The sequence below is a fragment of the Cotesia glomerata genome, linkage group LG4, assembly GCF_020080835.1.
Source record: "Cotesia glomerata isolate CgM1 linkage group LG4, MPM_Cglom_v2.3, whole genome shotgun sequence".
Lineage (NCBI taxonomy): Eukaryota > Metazoa > Arthropoda > Insecta > Hymenoptera > Braconidae > Cotesia > Cotesia glomerata.
In genome coordinates this window covers 26,782,076-26,793,162 of record NC_058161.1, presented here as the reverse complement: position 1 = coordinate 26,793,162, position 11,087 = coordinate 26,782,076, and positions in this window count along the sequence as shown.

Genomic DNA, 11,087 nt, shown 5'->3' with positions numbered 1-11,087 from the left:
TCCTTCAGAAAATTTTTATTTTAAAGTTATCAATTGACCTCTCTCGCTATGACTGTTTCCAGCTCAAACCTAATTATCTTAAAGCAGAGTTTTTGGTATTTTTAGATTTTTTGAGAAATTTTGGAAAAATAAATATTTTTACACGGATTATAATGACATTATAATGACATTATAATGACATTATAATGACATTATAATGACATTATAATGACATTATAATGACATTATAATATTTTCCACCTGGGGTTTCAACTATATGGCCGCCGATGAATATTATTCCTCTTATAAATATTCTATTTCTTTTCTCTCAAATCATATATGTTTTTCCCTATACAGTCTGCGCTTAAGATAGAAAAACAGATAGTAATATTTACCCCAGCAAGGTTTGAGCTCGAATTTAGAGTTTTAGCTTCGACCGTCCATTACCTTAATAAATTATCCAATAAGCTAATATTCTGTTTGAACAAGTATTACCGTGGCCGCTCGGACATCTGACGAACAATCCTTTATCTAAGATTCGATCTCACCCGTGTTCGGCCTGCGACTTATGAACGGAATAATTAATATTATTGGAGAAGGCCCCTCGAATAATGCCTTATATAGAAGTATTCACTGCATATTACCTTGTAAGGAAGAATTTTGGCCGGCTACGTCGCCGACCATTAATGCATAATGGCGGATCCGCGGATATAAAAATTACAGCCGCAGAAGCAGAGGCGGCACTTATCGCGAAGCTCGGTAGCTCGTGTCACGCTCTGCGATTATTTAACGTTAGATATTTTTTTATTTGAACCTAACCGAGTGCTTAAGTTCAATAAACAAGCCATTGGCATTAATAAATAAATAGTAAAAAGTAGAAAATAACTAATTTATTTAATTGGATTGAAACAGAAACGGTTATTTATTTTTACACCATTCATTGTACTGATTAACAAGTCATTGGCTTCAAAAATCAATCCACATTCAAAAATAGTTATTTAAAAAATCCATCGGATCGGGAAAATAAAATGAAACAAAATATATTTCAACTCTCAGGTAAGCAAACCCCGAGTGGTTACGTGCTGTTGAAAACTTATAAAACTCATTACGGTTCGACTGTCGAAACTAGAAGGCTATCCAGAAATAAATTTATCGAAGTAAACATTTTCGAAAATAAAACACTTATGTTTACGTGGGCATAAGTCGTGGTATTGCATATAGCTCGGCTCACGAAAAACTTTTGACTACACGGTGAGAAATTTCCATTATTTTTTATTCTGCATGGATTTTAGATATTACAATGGTGCATACTACTAGTGAACCTTATTGACTCAGAATAAAATTTTACAATGGCCCATAGTAATTTCCGAAACAAATGAAATCAGACATAGTAAATGGTAGAAATTGAAATGTACCATAGTAAAATGAAATATGCAATAATTTAAATTTCCGAATGTACTATAGCAAAAAAAATAAGAAAACGTTTGTAAAAAATAAAAAATTTTAGAGTAAAAAATGTTTTTAGCAATCAAAAAAAATATCAAACCAAACAAGATTTTTTTTGTTTGCAATAATTTTTAAAAATATAGTTTTTTTATTTTTTTTTTTCATTTTTAACAATGAACGTAGGATTTATTTTGGCAGTTAATTTTATTATGAATAATTATAAACACAATATATAACTTTTAAATTATTTTTTATTATTATTAGAAGTGTCGGTTGCAGGTTAACCATCAAATGTTTGTTTTCATTTTAATTTTTCACGGTAAATTATTAAATATTTTATTATTTATGAATCTTACAAATTTTCATTAACTATTCATGTGTTGATGGATTTATAAACTAATATTTATTTAAAACTTAATGTTTATTGCAATTTTCATAACACCGTTAACCACTACTGATAGCGTCTGTAGACTTATGTTGACAAAACAAAGCAGCACGAAAAAATGAAAGAGCGCGCGTCGCGACTGACGCGCATACGTTTACTATGGGACATTTGAAAATTTCATAGTCACAATTTTAAATTTAAACCGAGTACACGTGACTAAATGTGAAACTTTTTTATAAATTTTTATTGTCGACTGAGCAACAGAAATTTTACTATGGAACCATAATGAAAAGTTTTAAGCACACTAACAGTTTTTGTTCTGTCAGTTTACGAAAATTTTTTATATATATTTATGTAACAGTTGCATGGTCAAATTTACTATGGTCCCTAGTAAATATTGATTGGTACAATATGATATTCTTAAATTTTTATGGTAATATTTTGAATTGAGTCATTAAGGTTCAGTCTTATTATGTATGCATAGTAAATTTCTACAGAAATTTCTCACCGTGTAAATGAACAAGTCAACAAACTAAGTCGTGAAAAGATAACAAGCAATTCTAACGCGCAAGTAAGAATATTTGGAGCGATGTATAATGTCACTAAAACAGTTGAGGTTTCATACAAATAGAAGAGACCCATTATTGAAATAAAAAGGCCACCCAGTGTTAGCATTTATAGTAGGGGCCAGTATGTTTTCAGGGCCGTAAAATTATCGTTTGCCACCCAAGATTATCGTACACCAAAGAATACTGGATTTATTAGTTCTATATAAAGTAAACACTAAAAATTCTTCAATATATTATTGTTAATAATCATGTGATAGAATATTTTTTACAATTTTGTTTATTAATTAACTTTGAAACAAATGACTTTACTTGTTGGTACTTTTTGAATGACACACGATATAATTTTCAGCGCTAAAATACGAATAAAGATTTATCCAATAAAATTATTTCTGTTGAACATATAAACTTTTTTATTTATTAAATCAAATTTTAATACAATTATCAAAACAGAAAAAATAAAATTATTTGAAATTATTTTTGAGTAATGAATCACAGTTTTATCGATTTTATTATTACTCAGTACAATTTTTAAATTATTTAAGTAATTTTTCGAGCAGATTATTATTATTATTATTATCACGTTTACATTTTAATTATTAAACCTTATAAATTCTTTTGATTAATATATTTTACTAAAACCATCAGTATTTCTTAAATTCAGTTTTAATTAATATCAACATTATCATAATGCTTTTTTGACTAATTTATAAAAATAAAAAACTTTTACAATTCGGTTTTTTAATTGAAAAAATAATTTTTTTTTTTATAATCATAAACGTTAATAAAAGTATAAGATAATAAAATAGTTAAATATAATATTGTTATAAAAAAGTATACTATAATATTGATAAGAATATTAAAATATCAATTCCAATTTCAAACGTAAAATTAAAAAAATACTATATCATTAATGAGAATCATGCGAAGTATTTTTAAGTAAAGTATGACATTGACATATCATCGAGATCAACATTTAATGTGGCATCGAAAATAACACTCATATTATTATTATAATTATAATTATAATTATTATTATTATTATTATTATTATTATTATTATGCATATTGCTGTTGTCATTATTTCCAGAAGTCGTAAGGGTATATAAAGAAGTCCTCATCTTGCTGTATTCATCTTTAGATGGTTCATAACCGATGCAATTGTGATTTACTCGTTGACTAGATAGCAATAGCCCGTTGAGGGTATTAGTGACTAATTTGTTACGCGCTTGACATTTGATTAAACCAATTTTGCTAAATATTCTCTCACAATCCGCATTAGCATGAGGTAAAGAGATAATGTTCAAGAAAAATTTAGCTAAATTTCTAAAGCTCCAAACTTCTTCTGTATCACCATAAATAAAAATTTTATGCCAAAAGTTATCAACAGAGACATCAAGCTTGATATCATCTGGTAATTCGAAGTTATGAAATCTTCGCCATTCATTATCGATAATTTGAGGTTCACATGAGTTTAATAATCGAGGTAGTTTATTCATCAACGGTAACAAACTTGGCATAGTCATTACTGTTTTCTTATTCATTGCTTCTCTAGGATTAATTACTGATAAATTTTTTAATATTAAATCATCAAAGTCAAAACGTTTTTTTATTTCTTCACATCCTCGAATTAAAAATTTTTTACAATTAGTAAGAAAATTTATTTTTTCCTCTAGAAGAGGAGGTTTAGTGAATTCCGGCTTGTTAAAATAATTAAATGCTTCAATGCCTACATAAATATTATGAATGTTGTAACGGGGTGGTTAGCCCTGTCCAATTGGTCACCCCTTTCCTCTTTGAAAAGGGCGCCACTGGGATTTTATACTCGGTGTCCCAGAAACCGGGGAGCATGAGAAGGAAAGATCGGGTCGTGAGAAGTTGAGAAAGGCTGAAAAATTAATACTGAGAAACAATTATTAACAATTTAATTATTTATTCAATATAAACAATTTTATTTTAACAAAATTCCTTAATAATATTACCCTTAAAATTAACCTATCAATTACTTAATTGTGAGGACCTCTCACCTACGCAGGCACTTGCCAAAACTTATAACTAAATATCCTTAAATTCTTTCAACTATAGACCATTACGCATCTATCCTTAATTTCCTAATTCAATCATAGACCATTACGCATCTAGATTCCTAATTTCTAAATTTAATCATAGACCATTACGCATCTAGATTCTTAATTTCTTAAACCCTCGTCCAACTGACGGAATAACAAACAACATGTTTTACCCAATAAAAACTTCTTAATTATTCAATTATCTGAACTAATTTCACATAAACAACCTCGTCTACCTGACGGAATACCATATAATCTTATTCAATTCCATATAAAATCATCCACCGGACGTTAACTTCATTTCTCAAATTTTCTTAAATAAAATTTTAAACAATTTTTCTTAAATAAATTTAATCTCCAGATTAACTAAATTTACCAAATTCACCAAATTTTCTTATCGAATTTATCTAATAAATTATCCTTAATTCAATCAATTATTTAATAATTGATTTAGTACTTTTCTAACTTAAACAATTCAATTACATTTATCCACCGGCCTAAATTTAATTTTCCAAAACTTTACAATACTATCATAATCTACTAAATTTTACGTCAACACTTGTTTACTGCAAATAAATTTTACTACATTACATAATCACTAAATTTCTGTACTAGTTCACTTACTAAATTTTCTACTAATATTTTCAATTAATAAATTCTACTGAACTCATTACAGGATTTACTAAATTTAATCTTCCTAGACAAAATTCTAAACATCAACTATTCGAATCCTAAGCGTCTCAATACAACTCTTAACTACATACATTCTAGAATGACCTTCACTGACTTAATTACGCATTTTCATTTCTTATTCAAATTTACTTTTCTTTATATCTCGAAAATTCTTAACTAAAATTAATTTATCATAGCCAACAGGCCTATAATAAATTACTTATAAATTCTCTACAGTAAATTCACAAATAAACTATTAATCTCATTCTTTTAAAATAAATATCCAATAACAAAAACTAGCTAAATGACCTTGGCGCATGAATTTCTAAAGTACAAAACTTGCTAATATAAAAATGACCGCTCGAGAAATTAATTTTAATTATTTCAGCCTCTTAATTAAATTAATAATCGATTTTGTCCGATAAAAAGCGAAAATACCTGGAGACTCAATTATTGTTTTATCCAACGACGACTGATACCCGGTCCAACTTGGCTGGCTCCGCCGCTTGACGTCTTGTCGTCTCAAACCACTATGTTAGCTTCCGGTCAGGGCTTGTCCAATTCCAAATACCGTAATAAACTCCTCAGTAGTTGATTTCTATCGTCGGCGTTCAAAACTGCACTCTCTTGACTTATCTAATCTCAACAAGGTCACTGATTCACAAAAGGCAAAAGGCCACTGGCTTCCAGAAGGGAAAAAGCCTCGATGTTTTTCGTGCTCGCTCTTTTATAACCCTCAGCTCAGGCTCTCGAACTTTCCTATTGTTACGCCCCGCTTCATTTTCCGGGAACAGTAGTGGGGAATCTTGATTAGCACGCCCGGTGACAAGTCGAAACTCTTGTCAAAAATCGAAAAGTAAGGGAAAACCATTACCTACCGTGCGTCAATTATCGGGGTCGATAATGACCCCGGGAAGTTCGATTTTCCCTGTTACAATGTTCTTAAATTTAGCCTCATTCGATGGATTAATATCTTTTAAAGAATTCATATTGATATAGTTATGATCCATAAAAGTTTTTAAGAGATCTAAGTATGTCAAACTTATTTTTTTATGAACTGCCGTAATTAACGGTTTTTCAGATTGAAATAATTTATTTAAATCGGTAAATTTCGGTAAACTCCACAATAAGAAATGATAGTACAACTTCATGGTTGGATTTTGCAGACAGCGAAGTATTCTTGCAACTTCAGATTCATTTTCTTCAGTTGCTATTTGGTCACTAGCATCTTTCTTCTTTTTATTCATATTTTTACACTCTTCTTCAAAGTACAACTTATTAAAATACAAAAACAACCCATCCCATTGTTCAAGAAGTCGCTCTACCACTGCTCTGATAGACAACCAGCGTGTCTGAGCAGGACGTAAAATTTTATGAGCTTTTAAATCCAAGATTGATTGAATTTCTTTGTACGCAAATTGTCTTTTTAAACTTGAAGAAAAATGATTGTAAACTAGGTGAGGTAATTTTTCACATTCTGCTGGCAATTCAGAGCATGCATTACTTGCGCAGAGATGTAATGAGTGACATAGGCACTTCATAATATATATATTCCAGGACAGCTTTGCTCGAAACGTGTCCGTACCGAATTTTTATCACCCATCATAGTACTACATCCATCTGAGCCAAAGCCAATAATATTTGTCAAAGGAACAGAATATTTTTCAAATGATTTTTCGATGCAGTTATAAATGTGTTGTGCCGACGCTTCAGGAGAATTATCTTCTTCATTAAATATTTGATACAATTCCCAAAAGCAACTGGTGACTCTACCTTGATCCGAATCATAAAATCTTACTACAATGCATAGATTTTGAGTTTTAGAAATATCAGTCGACTCGTCAATTAGAACACTAAATAATACATTCTTTAACTTTATCGATAAATCTTGTTTTTCAGTTGCTCCAATTACGTTCACCACTACAGCAGCCGACTTTGATGATTTCAATCGCATATCTTGAAGAATTTTCGAATCTGGAAAACAATCTTTTAGAAGAGGAGTTAAGTGGTCCATCAACCGAAACGAAAGATTATGCTCAGCTAAAAATCCGCAAAGTTTAATTTCTACCCGTGTAGCATTATAATCAAAAGATGGTACTGCGTTTTTCTGAGTAAATGTTCGAATCGATTTTTGATTAGAAGCTGAATTCATTGCTGACATATGATTTTTACACTTGCCATGATTTTTAATCACCGTCAACTCTGCAGTGAATGTTACTTTACATAGTTTGCATCTAGCTTTATACTTATCAGATAAATCTGGCATTAACCATGTATTAAAATTGGTATTGTTTAACCACTCTTTCAAAAATTTTTGCTTTCTACGTGTATAGAGTTTCAACTTTTTAGCCTGTAGCCTTATATACAAAAAGTAGCCCAAATACAAAAAAAATTTTTTTTCATAGTTTTACCGGATGAAAACGTTAATAAAATTTTTTTACGTGTCATTTCAATGGGAAAATAAAAATTCATTGAGCTTCATGAACAGTTGAGAGATCAAGCTGCGCTTTGGAGAGAATTTTTTTTATACCTTAGAAAAGTATTTGAGACAGCAGCACTTGAAGAAAAAAATAAAAATGTTTTTTTTGGACCACTGTAATATATATATATATATATATATATTATGAATAATTTATAAATTTAATTAATAAAAAATTATGTTCATTACAAATCGATCATGTATACGATTTTCGTTACTTATAGTTATTGCAAGCTCTGAACTTCAAATAAATTCTATAGAATTATATATAATTTTATACAATTATATACCATTTCTATCCAATTTTATCGGGCCATTTCTTTTATATAATTTATACATAATTGTATCTAATTATATAAAATCTTTTTTACTCGGGAAGCATATTCTACATTTCTTTCCAAAAATTTTTCATTGCTTCAAGAGCAAGTCTTCTTTAAATTAAGAAGCCAAACGATTCTGAGTCGGAAGTACTGAATTGAAGACGAAAGTTTCCACCATTTTTTTCACGTTGAACTTTGAATTATATTATATCATTTCACTTACATTTTTCGGTTTTTCCTTATGCATAGCTTTGCAGTTAGAGAGTATACTGCATAGCATTTCGATTCTGAAGTCGTTCATGTTGCTGCTAAATTTTTGAAGAGATTCAGACATTATCAACTGCTTCGCAAAGAAGCAGGTATAAACACCACAGTCATACGAATTGGTTTGCAATGCGATATTCTGAAAAAAAAAATTATATAATAAACAGCTTTAAAAATCATATAGTGTACGCCTCAGTCACCCATTTCATTACCATGGAAAAAAATAAAAATTTGAAAAAATTAGCAAAATGCTCGTCCTTACAGGCCATCCGTGCAACTTCCCAGTTATTACAACCACAAGTGCTTCTTTACAACATTTTTGCGCTCTTCCAACGGAGCTTTAGTTGGACACTTCCGGCCAAAATTTAAAATTTCAGCGGCAATGCCCAAACTAAACTCCTGTTAAAAAATTCTATGAAAATTAAATAAACCGTCTCACCCCAAAATATTTAAAGAAATGCCCAAACACAGCTCCTGCTAAGAGCGGAGTTCAAAATTCTAATTTTAAAAGTTTCTTCACAGAAATTGAATTTTGACACACCCTAATATCTATACTAATAAATGGAGAGCCGGTTTTTTGTCTTCTTATACTACGAAAACTACTGAACCTATCGGAATAATACTAATACCATAAGATGCAGCGTGTTCCGAAGATGGTGATTACTTATCCGGAACCTATATTTTTTGTCTTAAAAATGATGAATTTTTATTGTTACTAAATTTATTTTATTTGATTCTCATTTGTTTAAAATAAATTTTCATATAACCTGCATTGAAAATGCGAGTTGCAATGCCTGTTGAGCCAACCGAAACTATTAGACAATTTCAGACCAATACGACTGTTGCCGAGCAGGAATTAATCATTTCTTCCCGGCGGACAGAAAATGATGATTTTCTACCCGCGAGATGAAGTTGCAGCTTAATTTTCAATCCTATCAATTGTTTGTTTATTTTATACCTTTATAATTGTCATTCTAACCCCTAGCTGTACTGACATATTATAATTCTATGATTATATATAATTATATATAATTGTATATGGAACTATATATAATCCTGCATGGCTGTATAATAGGGTGTGCCAAAATGTAACTCCGTGGATGTCCTTTTAAAATTGGAATTTTGAGTTCCGCTTTTAACAGGGGCTGTGTTTGAGCATTTTCTGAGATATTTTGGGGGAAGACGATGTATTTGATTATTCATAGGATTTTTACAAGGAGATTTAATTGGCCACTTCCGACCAAATTTTGAATTTTCACCGGAAACGCCCAAACTAAGCTTCTGTTGAAAAATTCTATGAAAATCAAATACATCGTCTCCCCAAAATATTTTAGGAAATGCCCAAACTCAGCTCTTGTTAAAATCAGAACTCGAAATTCCAATTTTGAAAGGTCCTCCACGGGTGTTACATTTTGGCACACCCTACTGTATTGATCCATAAATAGTCATATATAATTATATATACAGTCGAACCTGGATAAGCGAGAACTGGATAAGTGAGAAAACTCTATAAGTGAGAGCATTGTCTCTATAATAGCCAGGACCCGTCATTTTAAGCTCCCAAAACCTCTATTAGCGAGAAACAGAAACCTCTGTAAGAGAGAGTCGTTTTTCTCTCATGGACCTCCGTAAGTGAGACTGCTGCTTAACCATACCTCTATAAGCGACATTCGAGCTTTATTTCTTTATATTATTTAGGAGGAACTACAGCTACAATAAAAATACATACATACATAAAAGATACACACATACACACATCCAATGAAGCTAGCTTTAAATGCGTTGGAGACGGTCCATCAGAATTTTTAATACGCGGCGGTTGTTGATCAAGCAATATTCGACAAAATTTATGAGTTAGAGAAAAACGTTCAAAATACAAAAACAGAAACCTAAACGAAATTGACGGATTTTTTAAGTGTAAACAAGTGCTAGGGGAAGGACGGGCAAAACGGATATGTTAATTTGAAAATGAAATAACAAATATATATTACAATCATATCCATTCTTAACTTTGGCTAATAATTTTTTGGGTAATTGAAGTTTATAATTAAAGTAAAATAAAAATAATAACAAAGAAATTCTTCTTCGAAATTAAAAAAAAAAAAAAAAAAGTCAACATTATCCGTTTTGCCCTACCAGGGCGGGCAAAATAAATACTCAGGTCGCGTAAAACGAATACTGATTGGAAAATACATTTCAATCAAAACAATCGTCGCAAAAATATCAACCGCGTCCTAAATATGAAGAAAAAAAATCAAATCTGCATCGTCCTTAACAACATTAAACTAAGTACTGTATACTTACGATTTAAAATTTTTTTTTCCTAAATTTCAATATTTATAAAAAAATTCCCACAAGTATGCAAAACCAATGCTTTATCGATAACGGTAAGTGTAGTTACATAATAGATTGATAGATTGCTGTCTAAAATGTTTCTATCGACCGACCAGCGATTTAAAACGATTATTCATTTTACCCGCCCTCTCCGTCTTGCCCGTCCGTCCCTAAATAAAATAAAATTATATAGTGCATGAATTTTTGTTTTGTTTTCGTAAGCATCTTGATACTTACTCTTTTAAAGTACTTAGATTTTGAATGTGACTTGTTATTGCTGCGTACCTCTATAAGAGAGAAACGCTACCCATATACCTGCATTAGCGAGAAACTCGGGTTAGTGAGAAACCTCTATAAGCGAGAATGAGATTGTGCTCCCTTGAACTCTCGCTTATCCAGGTTCGACTGTAATCTTATATACAATTCCATATATAATCATATCGACGGTCTAATTAGTAATTTGTCTAACTCCATATTTTTAGAGGGTGATTTTTTAACATTTTGATGTAGCCATAATCGAATTATAAATTATTTGAATGATTCAAATCTAAATATTATATCTCTAATAGATAA